General features: G+C 39.7%; 1 protein-coding gene across 1 annotated transcript in view; it reads left to right on the forward strand.

The window, feature by feature from the left end:
- The first annotated feature begins 825 nt into the window (after window positions 1-825).
- Window positions 826-14,939, forward strand: part of TNPO1 (transportin 1) — a 78,611-nt gene continuing 64,497 nt past the window's right edge. The window contains exon 1 of the mRNA XM_065744197.1: window positions 826-953. The gene's annotated coding sequence lies outside the window, so the exon portion shown is untranslated. The remainder of the gene's footprint in view (window positions 954-14,939) is intronic.

The following is a 14,939-nucleotide window of genomic DNA, read 5'->3' on the forward strand; positions in this document are numbered from 1 at the left end:
AAGGTATTACTCAGTATAATGCAAGTTAAGTCATCCATAATGACAACACAGTATGCTCTGGACATTATGCGTGAAGACAACATCTGAGGAAAACATTAGGTCTTTAACTGGACTGTGCACGTAGGGCTTTTTAATAGCAGGGAGCATCTTGGATGTACACAGAGATCCTTCGGCACAAGGAGAATCTTGGCGTAGCACTGAGGTGTTAATACACCATAAAGATCTCACGGGAAGCATGGAGCTGGCTAGGTGCTGGTCAGAGATGATGGACTCGTTTATGTGTACAAACTCCCGGTGTTTGACCCAGTCACAGTTACCAGTTTTCCTCCACAATAACTAGCGCTAGAAAATGACCTTTAAAAGAAATTATTGCGACGTTTGTTAGCAGCTTGGCACAGCACTCGGGCTGATGTAATGCAGCCCCACCAGGGCGCTCTCTGCAAAAACAGCCGGCCTACGGAAGGCACGCTTGAGTGCCTTTGGTAGCCGAGACGTAACGATGGCGTGCGAGGCCCGGCGTGTGCGTGCAGACAGCACCGTGCGCAGGAGTGGGACGGCTGGGATGGGAGGAGGAGGGAGGCTGTCAGCAAACACCTCTCGGCCGCCGGCCCTGCCTGCCTGCTTGTGCCCTCGGCGCGGCAGCACGGCGAGGCTGGGCGCGGCCGCGCAGCCATTTCGCCCCCGTCTCCATCCCGGCCCCCGCCGTGGCCGCAGGGAGGCCGCCGTTGCCAGGGTTACCGCCCGGAGTCGCCCCCTTCCGCCCCCGCGCGCCGCGCCCCGCCCCCGGCCCGCCCTCCCCGGCCAATCGGAGGGGCGGCGGCGGCGGAGCGAGGTTCCCTTTGTTCAGCTTTTTCGGGGTTCTCCGCGCTTTCGGGTGTGCAGCTGCGGCGGGAGAGGACCGGTCGCTCCCTCGCCACTCCCTTTCCCCGCCGCCGGGCTCTGGGATGGTGTGGGTAGGTGTCCGGGCTGCGAGGGGCGGAAGGGGGCGTCCCGTCGGCGGCCGCCGCCTGCCTTAGGGCGGGGGCCGGGCTGGCAGCCGCCGGAGCCCGAGGCCGGGGCGGTGTGAGCGGGCGGAGAGGGCCGCGGCGGGAGCTCCGCGCCCTGTGCCGCTGCGTGGCCGTGCCCCGCGGGCAGGGTGCCTCCCCCCGGAACTGCCGGCCCCGGCACTGCGGAGAGCCGGGAAAGCGAAAGTTGGCTCAGACAGAGCGACGTGGCCGTGTTTCGTGCCTCGGTTTGTGCAGCGCGTGGGCTGACGTGCTGGCCTACGTGTTCGGCGATAGGTGCGGTGTTCTCCATTGCTTGTGTCCGCCTAAGAAATGCCATGTCTGTCTGGGGAGGCCCTTAGTTCAGCCGCTCCGATGGAGCTGGCAAAGCCCGCGCGGGGTGGCCCGGGTGTTTTCTGGGTCGCTATGAATGCCCTGCTTAGCTTGCAAGCTCCTTCTTCTTCTGCCGTCGAGACAGCTAATTCCTCTCACTTGAATTTGTGCCCCAGACCCAAGAGATCATCATACTGCGAGTGCCGTTTGGTGCCGTCCGACACTGCTGGTTCTCAGTGTGTTGGTGTTGGAACACTTTGCAGTTGCACCAGGGTCCTTGCAGCACCCGCTGAACAAAAAGTGGACTCATCTCTCTTTAGTGCACAAGTAAATGAAAGCAAATAAATAAATCACATGCCCAAGGCCATGCAAGGACCCTTTGGTAGAGCTGGGAAGTGAGCCCATGTCACTAATCTACAGCCTCGGATATGTTTAAAAATAACTGCATATAACCTGTTTCTAAAAGTCCTCGTTTTGCATCTGCTGTGTGAATTGTGGTTATTTTCAAGCGGTATGTGGGAGGATGGAGGAAGGTTGCTCACAGTTGGAAATGGTTGTTTCTGTTTGATTAGAATTTCTTTGGAATATGTTTCTTTAGAGTCATGGTGCAAAGAGAGGATTGTGATCTAGCAAAAAAATCCTTAAAAGTAGTTTATTTCCCGTTAAATTAGGGGGGCTGTGGCTGAAATTATTGACGATGGACTGTGTTTACTATTGTGACACTCATTTAAGTGACTTCAGAAACTGATACAGATGTAAGCACAGCTGCTAAACTGAGCTAAGCATGCCTTGTGACAGGAACACAAGAATAACGTTAATTATGTGTTTACAAATGTCTGACATGCATTTTCATGGTATATAATCTTTTAGATACCAGTTTAGGAGCCCTTGTGTGTGTCCTTGTTCTAGAGAATGCAGCTGCATGTGGTTAATTTCAGGAACTGGGCTACTTCATGCTTCCATCACTTGATCACATAGAGCTGTCCAGCATACTAGCAGAGCTGGGGTATAATCCAGTCAGATTTCCTTCCAGCTCCTGCTTTGGGCACACCAAGATGCCATGGCAATACCAGAAGGTGGCAGGAGGCCCAGTGTTGTTCTCCTGCATTGCAGCTGATAGTCAGAATCTATGGAGTGTAAAGATCAGAGCTGAAATCAATCCTGGGATTTTATTTTTAAAATATCTCATTGGTAGAGATATCCTTATGTAGAACCAGTGACGCTACCACTGTATAAAAATTTGGGGCACGCGTTTGTGAATCCGGTATGCACTGTATCAATCTGTTGCTATCAGTGGAGTTTGTGCCAGTGATACTGAATATGGGAGGATTTTTCTTCGATTTGTTTTTTAGAAGGCTAGCTCTGCTTTTCCATTCTCTTCACTTTCTAATTTCATTTTGACTTCGATTTTTTTGTTTTGTTTTGTTTTGACCATAGGAATCAATTTTGTCAGTTGACTCAGTTCCAGATTCTGTGATTGATGAAGCATGTAACAGCATGTTTTTGTTTTATCTATTCTACTTCTTTCCACCATTTAATAGTATTGGTTCGGATAACTAAGGTGGAATTTCTGTACCTGTTTGTAGACCTCACTCATACGTGTAATATGCAAGTGATGTAGGACCCACGATCAAAACTTATACTTGTTTATACCCAGCGTTGCTGGATTTATGTATATGATATACACGTAAGTCAGTATAAGTAAACAGCTGTTTGTGCACATACATGTGGATGGTAGCATCTTCTGATGTTACAGAAGTAAACTTCTAAATGATACCTTTTCCTCCAAAGTGTGATTTAATCAATCAAAAAAAAAAAAAACCCAAAAATGGTTTATTTGTTGTGTACTGAATGTTTTGGAAGTAATGATGCTTTGTAGATGTGTGGTTTTTATTGTAGCTTTTGTTTTTACTGAATCAAATCTTACATGATGTGTAAAATCAAGTAAAACTCTCATTTAATGGAGCTTTAGCTTTTTAAACCCTTGAGTATGAAATAGAAAGTTACTGTTAAATGATTTTCTGTTAAATAATTTTATATAGCTTTTCTTTACAAGCCTTTGTGAAATATTCTTAAACATACAGAATATGCTACTTATAAAGAGCTTGATGTTAAGTGCTTTAATTTAAATAATTGATGCAAAACATAAAGCCAGAGGGAAAGACGTTTTTTTATCAGACTAAAAATGGATAGTAGGAGAGTAAGTACAGTTGTTCAAGAGAACCATTGCTATATTAAAATCTGAAAAGAGAATATTTGCAGAAATGATGGTGTAGCACACACCAGGGGTTTCCAAGCCTACTTAGACGGTATATTGTTATCAGCAGTAATATCTATCATCCAGAATCATGTGGCTTTCTAACCATGCAAAGTGGGAGTGTATCCCTGTTTTCCAAGCTAAGACAGCAGTCCACTGCTTACACTTACCTCCCCCATCCATTCATGCACATGTTTATGCTAAATTTAAGTTTCAGCTACATCCTTTTTTTTTTTTTTTTTTTTTTTTTTTTTTCAGCAAACACCTGATTTGCAAACCTTCACTTCCAGCAATCACAAAGAGGAACCTCAGCTTTCCCACTGTGCTAGTTACATCACTTATCCTGCTCTTCCAACTTTGCCATGTCTTGGTATTCCTCCTTTAAGATGAATTGGAGGTGTCAAGTCTGCTTGCAAGCAGCAGGGTTGCTCACTGCTGTTGGATGTGGGTGCTGGCTGCAGCAGTCCCTAATTGTCTTTACATAGCCTTCATAGGACCCTGGAGGCAGTGACTCTTCAGCCATTATGAGAGCACTGAGAGTCAGGAACTGCAGCTTAGCTTAACACTAAACATAACAAAGAAGGAGATGTGAGTGCTAAGTATTCTGCAGCATTGCTTTTAAAGAAACTAGGAAAGTCAGTAGCAGACAAAAGTAGAGGGACAAGAGTCTAATTTTCATCTGATGCTAAAAGCACTGATCTGCTTTTTAAACTATAGAAACTTAAGCGTAAAGATCTAAATAGATATCTGCATTTCAGTCAGTTGAATTTTAGTGAATTTGCTTTTTGTCTGGTGAGGCTGTAGCTTAAGTACTATGTTCAGTTTTGAGCCCCTCACTGCAACAAAGATATTGAAGCCCTGAGTATGTCCAGAGAAGGGCAGCAAAGCCTAGTGAGGAGACTGGAGCACAAGTCTGATAACTAGTAAAGAGAGTTGCACTGGGGAAGTTCAGATTGGATAGTAGAAAAAAAATTCTTCTCTGAAAGGGTGGTCATTGTTTGAAACAAGTTGCCCATGGAAGTGGTGGAGTCACCATCCCTGCAACCATTCAAGAACTGTGGAGGTGTGGCACCGAGGGATGTGTCTTACTGGGTGTGGTGGTGATGGGTTAATGGTCTTAGATGATCTATGAAATTTTGAAAGCTGGCTTGTGAGTTATTGGTAGTCAGTTACTGTTTTCACAACTATAAAATGATAATTAGAAGGTTTTAGTTCAAATATAAAATCAAAAGTGAAGGGGGAAAGTATCTTTTTCACGTAGTTTTCTTAATTCTTTTGTTTTATCAGTGGTTATCAAAATAGTAGAAATCATAAAGAAATGTTAAAGCAGAGATTCGCGATAAAGTGTTTAGTAAAAAGATGAGGCGTTCTGTTTAATATTACTCAGTAGAGAAGAATTTCATATCTGTGATTGAAATTGTTAGAAGAAATTCTGGAAAAGAGGCTATAATGTGCTTTTGAACTCTGGAACATCTGTTAGAGCATCTCCTGTGGAGATTACAGGATACATCTCAAAATCAGAGGAAATTTATCAGAGTAGTCATATGTGGTATAATGTCCTCAGTGCAGTCTTATTCTTACATTTTTCGGGAGACGGCATGTTAACTCAGCACTGTTGAGACAGTATTGTATAGATTAAATTACTAAAGTCTTGCATCTAGTTAGATTTAAGTGAAAGCAAGCAAAGGTATCCTTTTATCTAGTGCTGTGAGGCTATTCTATCTGTGCTTCAGGTAAGTGTATGGTAAGTGTATTTCCCTAATATGGGAAAGCTAGTATTACATAGACATCCTTAGGACCATACTCATTTTATCATAAGTATGCAAGGGTCTGAACTCTAGTTTCCTGAGTTAAGCTTTTAAGTTTGATTTCAAAATTCAGAGGAAATATTTGAGCTCAGAGTTGGTTGTTTTCATGTGGACTAACTTAGATATTTTTGTTGTTGATATGCTATGACAGTAACAAACAGCTTTACAAAAGAATTTTAACTGTTTGAGACTTTTTTTTTGAGCTAGTTCATTGTTCTAATACACATTTTTGCTATTGAAGATTATCTGAAATATATTTTGAAGTAAAAAAAAAAATGTCAGAAATCACCCCAAATATATATTTTTTAAATTGAATGTAATAGTTTGTATTTAATTTTTAAATTACAGTAGTAGTGTGTAGAAGGTCCATGTGTGAATAAAGGCTCTAACATGTTAGGCAAATGGGTGAAGTATTTTCTGCTTATGACTTACAACTGAGTTACAAGAGAAAAGTGTTCTGTAATGGACAGTTTCAGGGAGAATGAAGACTGTGAGACAGACACGAAGTATCTGTAAACATTGCACCAAAGGAAAATTTCTACATAAAATTTGAGCAAGGGTGGAAGATGTATTGTGGTGCTGTTTGTAGTACGATTTTTTTATTAAGGCCACCAGAAAAGAAGACATGCTGCTTTTCACTAAGTTTATACTTGAGGTGAAGGCTGCTAGTATCACCGAGGTGGGGGTGAAGAAAGGACAGATTCTGTATCTTGTTAGTGTATAAGAACTACTACAGAGACTGGAGATGATCACTTGTTCCATTGCTTGTAATCAGCTTAAACTCACTGGTTTTAACTCTTCATAGTTTAATGTTTTGTCTGGTCATGGTGCTCTTATTAAAGAGAAACATTATAGATGGGATGCTAGTGAACCTATTCTGTGAAGGTATTGAAGCTATTCTTTTTTAATTGAAATATAAATTAAAATGGGTCTTAAAACTATTAAATGACTAGTACGTATAAAGTAAATAGAATCATTTTAAATCACAACTTTCCCAGTAAATAAATTTCCTATACCTCTGAGAAAGGAAAAAGTCTTTAAAACCTTTTTTGTTTTGTTTTGTTACATTAGTATCCACTTTACAAGGGAATTTGTTTACATATGTAGCTATTTAGGGCTGGTCACTGCTAGGATCTTCTCCAAATACTATTCTGAACTTCCCGAGTGAATTCTAAATGTAAATGCCTGACTATCAGTAACATAACAACTGAAGTAAGAATGACAGTCAAATTCCTCTTTTTTTTTTTTTTACATATTCCAAATCTGCAAGCTTAACTGACTTTTCTAAACTGACTGAGTAATCTGTTAATTTATATTGCTTCTAATATTTCTGTTCTTGCCATGAAAATGCTGTTTTTGAAGCAAAATGAGATAAAAGCCTGCCCACAGCAGTGGGATTTAAACTAGATGATCTTTAAGGTCCTTTTCAGTCCAGGCCAATCTATGATTCAGTGACAATGTTTGTAGAGGGGACTGGTAGCTTTTTTGAGATCTGTCCCTTTTGGTTGGGGCTGTATACTTCCGTAAGGAATTCACACAGCTACCTCTGTGTGGGTAGAAACAGTAATGTAGCCACTTTACTGCGCAAGCTAAGGCTTAGACACATTGCTTGCATTTCAGACTTCCTAGTAATATCTATTATACTAGTTCTTTATTGCTTTGATGGCTTGCAGTCTTACAGATACAGTCATGAGAATGCTTTTTAAAAAAAAAACAAAACAAGAATAGAAATCAGAGAATGAAGTAAAAAGCATACATTAAGAATTATGCATATATTCATATGTATGTACAATATTTACATTATCTGTGGGTTTTATTGCTTCTTGTATTTGTGTTTCTTTAGAAGTGGACACTGTAAGGCTGTTTGTTTACCTTGTTTATTGATCTCTTAACACCTGCTGTTGAAAAGGTCTGTAAAAATCTGTGGAAGAATTATCTGTGCTTTTATCTTTTTTGTCTGTGATGTCTGTTGGCTTTAAGATATAACAACTTGAATATGTTAATTGAAAATCTAAGACTTATATTTGAAGGCTTAAATTTTGTCTTCATTTGTCACATCCAAAAGCATTTAGAATGTGACTGAGTATAGTGGAATGGAAAAAGCAGAAGCATTCTTCTGTTGAGATGTCTGTCTATATTAGATATAAAGTGTGTATTTATTAATAGTCTCCATAGTTATGCTTTTTTCCTTCTCTGATCACTGTACCTGGTGAGCTTTATTGTTCTGATCAGAATTTCTAAATGAGGTTCTCATAAATGAAATTTTAATAATGTTTTTATTTCTAAATATATATATCTTTTATATATATATATATATATATATATATATATCTTTTATATTTGTCTCCAATAATTCCTGTGGAGCAAATATTAAAGTGCTTGGATAGTACTGCTTTTTATATGAAGTCGAACTAAATTAAACTTTTAGTTCTATTTGCTATCTTAAAATACTAATATTCAGAGGAAGAAAAACAGGAGCAATTTAGTGGTGTTGGTCCATTTTTACCATTTCCTTCATTTGGGCATTAAAAGACGAGAAGTATCTGCAGTCATGTCTTAGGTACTGTGGAGTGATCAGCTAAGTGATTTGCTTACCTACCCAGAGAATTTCACATCTTTGATTAAACTGGTTAGGGCATCATTCCTTTTGTTTATGTGTATAATTGTATTAGCTAATTCTGCTTGTCGATGTTCGCATGCATGACTGTCATCTTTTAGAAGGAACTCCATTCCAAATCAGTAATAATTTGCTCATTTTTTTCCAGGAGAATAGAATTTCAGTATATTTATCTGGCTTTAGAGACTTGAAAAGGTCAAACAGCTACTGAGACTTGCAGGCAAAAGATTAAATTTCTGTTTTGGGCCTTTCCAATGGGTCTTCCATTTCTGTGCCTGGAGATTCATGTGTGACTCCTGCTAGTCCCTGTGTAGGACAGATAACACAGCTTGTTAGAGCGATGCAGGAACTAATAGAAGCCTAAATATTTTCATTTCCTTGCATCTTAAGAATCTCAGATATATCACCATGGTATGTGATTTACAGAAAATGATTGCATACAGCAGGTAAATAGTCAGTCATTCAGGGAACAAAATACTGTAGCCTTCAAGGAAAACAGTCAGTGATGCTGTTTTTGTCTAAGGTATTGCTGTCAGTGGTGCATATATCTCCAAACCACTTGTGCTACTATCATTGTACAGTACTGGTAGTTTTACATACAGTTGTATGTTTTGATGCACAATCTGTGTGAGAGTGTTTTAATAAACATGAAGTATTGGGAGAAAAAAAAAAAGAACGAGAAGGAGGAGGTGTGTTCCCTGGATGAAACTTATTTCTTCAGGGAGTAAAAATAGAACTAATTTCTGGTTAACTATATCCTTGTGCCCCAAGAACATTTTTGCTTGAACTCTTTACTCGAATTCCTAAGTTTTAATGAATTTGGAAATGCCCACCCTGAATTTTGGCTGGACAAGGCTCCTCACTTTTTTGAGGTGTACTTTACAACTGGTGCCTGCTGTGAGAAGTGCATGCTGTGAGAAGACTGTGGTCTGATTTAAATATTGTACAATATTTCTTTAAATCAGAACACTAAAGACCTTAATTTTGTATATTTCATTTTAACTTTGCATGACATTTGTAGTTGTTATTTTTCTCAACTTATTCTCTCATTTACACATTAAAATGTACAAATAAATACACTGCTTGCATGTATTGCTTCTTTCTACTAGCAGAAAGGCTTCTACTTTTAATTGCTATTTAGCATTTAATTAGAGTATAATCTTTATATTTTTATGTAACTGTTGAAGATGTTTCTACTGAATAGTATTTGTTGTGACTCTTAAGGTGTAGTACAAAAACATTTAAACTATTTTGCTTAAACTGCCTTATGATGGAGCTGTTATTTATGCATTTTTGCATTAAAATTGCCTTGTTTATTGAAGTATATATTAATCATAGCTAAAAAACTGGTGTGTTCTGTTTCATTGGTATTTATTTAGCTTTAAAACAGAGAGTAACTTTGTTGCATCAAGTTTGCTGTTTTAAAATTAATGAATGACTTAGTTTTAAAGAAGAAATATGCTGTTTTCAGATTCAAGAACTTCCCCAAACTTGGTGCTGTGCCATAATGAGGTCTGCTGTCTTTAAGATTTTCTGTGGAGTGCTTTTTCACTGTTGTCTGAGTGGGAGAGTACTTCCTTTCTGAAAGTTTTTGAAAAAGGAGAGATGTCTGCCACATGGCTGGGTCACAGGACCTCCCACAAAGGCCCTATCTGTCATAGCTGAACCAATCTTAAAGGAACAATGTACTGTGAAGTCTCTCCTTCCATTACCCTTTGAAATAGATCTTGTCTGTTACAGTAACGAGTGAGCTTGTTAGGCAGGGCAGAGCCTTCCACTTTGACCTCCTTGTTCTTAGTTATCGTTTGTTTTCCACACTTTCAAAAAATCTCATGTTAGTCATTTAAGGAGGTTAATGTGGGAAATGTAAAGTACTGTAGAATTTGGTGAAAGAAGAAGAAACTTGTGTCCTGCAGGGGATAGTTGTGGGGGGGGGGGAAGGGGTTAGAGAAAGAGATGGGTCTTGTTTTATTACGTGCTTCAGGTGATAGATCTGATATCATCTGTCACAAATTCAGGAGGTGATGGTATTCTCAAACAGCTGTTCACTCAGTTTAAGATTTTTATGCTTATTAGGATTAAGAACTAAGTGTTACTGGTTTAGTGCATAGTATGTGTGTTTTCAGTGAGGGAAACCAATAACAATATAAGTGCTGTCTTTGTTATCTCTAGCTACAGAAATGAATTAATATCACAGTTGGAGGGTGCTTCTAAATCTACCCTTTCTCCAGAAGTCTAGTTGATTGAAGGAATTTCAAATCAAGAGACTTCAGCAGTTTTTCATTGTGCCTACCACTTGTTCAATCAGTTGGACTTTTAATGAATGATAAGAGCAGTGTTTCATAGAATTATTGAGGTTGGGAAAGGCCTCTAAGACATCTAGTCCAACCATCAACCCATCACCAAGGCCCACTTAAACCACGTCCTTCATTGCTCATTCTATCAAAATAGAAAGCATTCCCAATGATTTCCAGTTGATGAAAGCTTAATAGGTTTCTGTTTCTGCGACTTATATGCCATATTATATGTAATTGAATCATCTTCAGTGGACTTTATTTTTTGCTCTTACTTGATTGTAAGATGGTGCTTTGTGTTGATGTTTGTAAGACTAAGTAATTATCTAAAAAACTCGAAATGCTTATGCATGCTGTGGCCAATCATTTTTATCCACAGCGGTGTAGTAGTTTGACCCCTTTGCATATATGGAAGGGGTTTTCCTTTGCCCTTCTGTGCTTGTTGAATACGTGAGGTATATTCAGAGGTATTCATTAAATAAAGAAGGAGCATACTTTTGTCTGAAGAGTGAAATTACAAACTGTCTTGTTATCATCCAAGTGCAGGGCCCTCCACCTGAGCTGTGGCAATCCCAAGCACAGATACAGGTTGGACAGAGAATGACTTGAGAGCAGGCCCAGAGGCGAAGGCTTTGAGGGTGTCAGTTGATGAAAGACTCAACATGAGCTGACAGTGTGTGCTTACAGCCCAGAAGGCCAACTGTATCCTAGGTTGCAGCAAGAGAAGCATGACCTTCAGGCCAAGGGAGGTGATTCTGCCCCTCTACTCTGCTTTTGTGAGACCTTGCCTAGAGTACTGTGTCCAGTTCTGGAGGACATCAAGTGGGTCCAGAGGAGGGCCACAAAGGTGATCAGTGGGCCAGAGCACCTCCCCTATGGGGACAGACTGAGAGAGCTGAGGCTTTTCAGCGAAGAGAGCAGAAGTGTCTGAGGAGACCTTATAGTAGCCTTCCAGTACCTGAAGGGTGCCTGTGGGGAAGCCTCCTGTGTTGAAATGTCCAGTGTTCAAGGAAATTTAAGTTTTCTTCATTACAAGGTGTTGTATTATGAGATTAGTTACACATGTACACACTTTCTAGTATGACATGCGATATAAGAGAAAGCCAGTTATAGCTGAAATTGTCTCGAGAGGATGGGAAGATAACATATTCAATTAGCTTCTTCAGCTTCTTACTCTACTCTAGGCCTACCAGCTATAGGGAGTGAATGACAGTAAAAATGAAAGTCAAATGATTGTGCCCAAATCTGAAATGGTATTATCTGAGAGTCTGTGTGTATTTGCCGGTGTGAGTGTTGTGAACAAAGTGCTTCTTACAGACACAAGAAGTTCTCCCATAAAACCGTTGTAGTTTTTTGTTTTGTTTTTTTAAGGTAGTCTTAGATCAGGAAAAGAAGCAGCAGATTCTTTGTTCAGTACATTCTATTTATTTATTCTATTATCTCCTCTGTAACCTCTGGACCTTCACAGAGTCGAGCAATTTTTTTTCAAAAACTGTTCAAATAAACCACTGCATGATGAGAGATTAGTATTTATCATGGTTGAAGTCAGGAAGACTGCAAGAAAAGTTTTAGAATGGATTCTTCTTTGTTACATTTGATAGAGGACTATTTGTTTGTTTGTTTTAGTGAAAACGTAAGATGTGTCTCCAGGCAGAAGATACTGCCAAATAGTTTAATGATAGCTATTTGACATGAACTCCTTTGTATAGACACTTTTATTCTGAGTATTATGATAGTTTTTTTTCTTGCTTAGCTTAATAACCCACATCACGCTTAGGCTGAAATAGGAGCATTTATACATACAGCTAGTACAGAATATCATTTATGTCCTCTGTGCATGCAAATCTTCTATAAATAGAGATACAGAGAGACATTACACATTCTACATGGAGACTTTGAAGCCTAGATTGTAGCAATGGTTTGGATGATTGGTTCCTATTATAAAGTATCAGTTTTAGAGATAGCAGTGTCTGTGCTCTTGACAAGGTAGCTTACTAGAATTCTCTGACTAAAAGGGAGAAAAAATACAATGCAGGATTTCCAATGTAGTAAAATTAATAACAGGGAAAGATATTATAAGTTCTAAAGTGGCTGAAACTAACAAAAATTAATCTGAAATTAGGGCAATTTAGTGGTTTTTATTAGAGAATATTTGGAATTAGTTTTCAAACTGCTAGTGGCAATAAATTGTAGTTACCTAAGTTGCAGCTTGGAGGCTAAGGTATTTGAGGGATTCATTGCCCTAGAAAAAAAGCATGAGTTGAAGCCCACCTCAAGTATGTGGAGCTGGTACTCGGAACTACTGTATTTTGAATGAGATATGTCACAAAAGTGACTCAAGGCATTTTGCAAATGTAGGGGAAAGAAGACTCAAGGGCAGATGTGGAAAGTTTTTACTGAAGTTTAGCCATGACGACAGGACCCCTGTCCGATTAGGAAATGAGGAGCAGAGCCCCATTGCAACTTGCAGTGGCTCCCCACCCCAGACAGACATGGTGCACACACATGGTCCCAGCCCTGCCCAGCCCCGATCCCACAGAGGCCATGTGCAGCACAGTCCCAGTGCAGGCTGGGTGTAGCAGGCTGTGGCCCTGGCTGTGTTCCTGCACACCTTGCTCTTCTGCAGAGCTGAATTTTTCTCAAAACAGTACTGCAGTTGTTTTGTTGCATGAGCAGCGTGCTGTTCTTTGTACATCCTGTGAAAGTGCTCAGGCCTGAGATTACAGCTCTGGTGGTGACAAAGTTGGCATCTGGCTTCTGGAACAGATCACACATTCCTTGCGGAGCCTTTGCGCGTATATAACAGAAGGTTAGGTACTGTAGTCACTCCTTTTGCGTCCTTTCATGAGAAATGCCTGAGAAGTGTCATTTCTGCTTGACCCAATGATCAAGCCTGACAGAGAAAGGGTATTTTTGTCAACAAAATGAAAAATAAAAAATCAATCTCTGTGCTCTCTGTAGATATTCAAATATAACAAGGTAAGTATAATAAGAATGTAAGTTCAGACTAACCCAGTATTTCGGTAGGGTTTTCGTTTTGTTTGGATGAGGTTTTTTTTTTTGTTGTTGTGTTTTTTTTTTTTAATAATACACACTGTTGTAATACCACTAGATTCTGTCTAGGCTTGCAACATCTGAAGATTAGATAATAGAGAAATCAAATCTTGGCTTCAGTGTTTGTGCCAGTCTCCTGTCTTCAGTGATTTTTTTTCTTGTAAATGTATGTAGATGTGGTGTTTTAAGTTTATTTCTGGTGCATTCTGCTGATTGAGTGGGATGAAGTAGGACATCATACATTTTGATGGGTAGCTTTCATGTCTGACTGTTACTTAGTTTTCACACTGATTCTGAATTTCTCTCTATGTGAGAGGAGAAAGCAAGTCCTAAGAAACAGAAGAGAAAAACTATATGGAAAGAAGCAATTTTTTTCACTTTTTCAAAAATATTCTTTGCTTTCAATCAGTATCACTAAATTATTTTGTTCTTACCTGCTTTCTCACAGAACTGAAAGGACTAGAGATGGGTAAGAATAACTTCAAGGTGATGGTCAAGGGAAGAAGGTATCCAGCAAGATTAGGTCCCTGCTTTAATACCTATATTGGCTAAATGGTTTCCAATGGCAAAAGATCCCATATTAGACCGAAGGAGGAACCTACCCTTTAAGCCATATAAAGCTTTCAGATGTCCCATCTAACTGTACCATCTCTCGTTTCTAGCTTGATTTTTAGGCTTTTTTTCTGTCTTTTTGACAGCAGAAAGTAATGGAATTAATTCTAGTCATGATCCAGTGTCCGTTTTTCTTAGTTGTGGATCCACGGCCTGCTTCTCATCTTGTTTTTTCCTGTTCTGTCACTCAGCCTTCCTTTCTAGTCTCTTCCCTTGTTTCTCATGTTTAATCTGATTTTTGTCTAGTGCATTCGGGTTTCTTGATCAAATTAGAAGGATGTAATCCTTGTGTCATACATTCTGAACAGCAACTTTTGAAGTTGTAATCAATTTTACCCAAATTTGACAGTGAGACAGAAGTTTCAAAGATAATCAAGTTTTGGAAACCTTCCTGGTAAAGCAGCAGTTAGGGGAATGAGACTGAAATGAGCATTTTGTTGTTTTGTTGAACTTTGCCTTTTGTTTGCTCCAGCTGTGTAAGCATCACTATGCAGTGCTCTGCTACACAGCTGTTGTGAACCATGAGCATAGTTTTTAATGGCTGAGTCTAGCTAACCGTGATCCTTTGCCTGAGACTTCTCTGTGCCGGCGGAAGCTAGTGGAAGTTGCCACAGCTCACAAAAATCTCCAATAAACTGTTATGCCTATCCTTCCCTACTATCTGGTGGCAAACCTTTACTCCCTCATCTTACAAACTCCAGTGTGTAGGCATTTCAGTTGGATAAGTGCACTGCTTTAGCAATAGTCTCCCAAACTGGCCTGTAATAACTGTGGCAATTCCTCAAACAGAAGATACTGACAAACATGTTAGGTTTCTTTCTTTGTTGCTTGTTTTAAAATAAGGTTTGGTGCTTCCCCATGGCTTTCCTCTCTTGCATGCTATGTTGCATATTTTTCTTCCATTAAGCTGTTTCCTGATTCTTATTCCACTGTGCATTCATGGTTGATTAAATATGTCCTCGTTCATAGGTTCATTAGGTT

The sequence above is a fragment of the Cyrtonyx montezumae genome, unplaced genomic scaffold, assembly GCF_038088225.1.
Source record: "Cyrtonyx montezumae isolate F1298 unplaced genomic scaffold, pur_monq_1.0 scaffold_30, whole genome shotgun sequence".
Taxonomy (NCBI): Eukaryota; Metazoa; Chordata; class Aves; order Galliformes; family Odontophoridae; genus Cyrtonyx; species Cyrtonyx montezumae.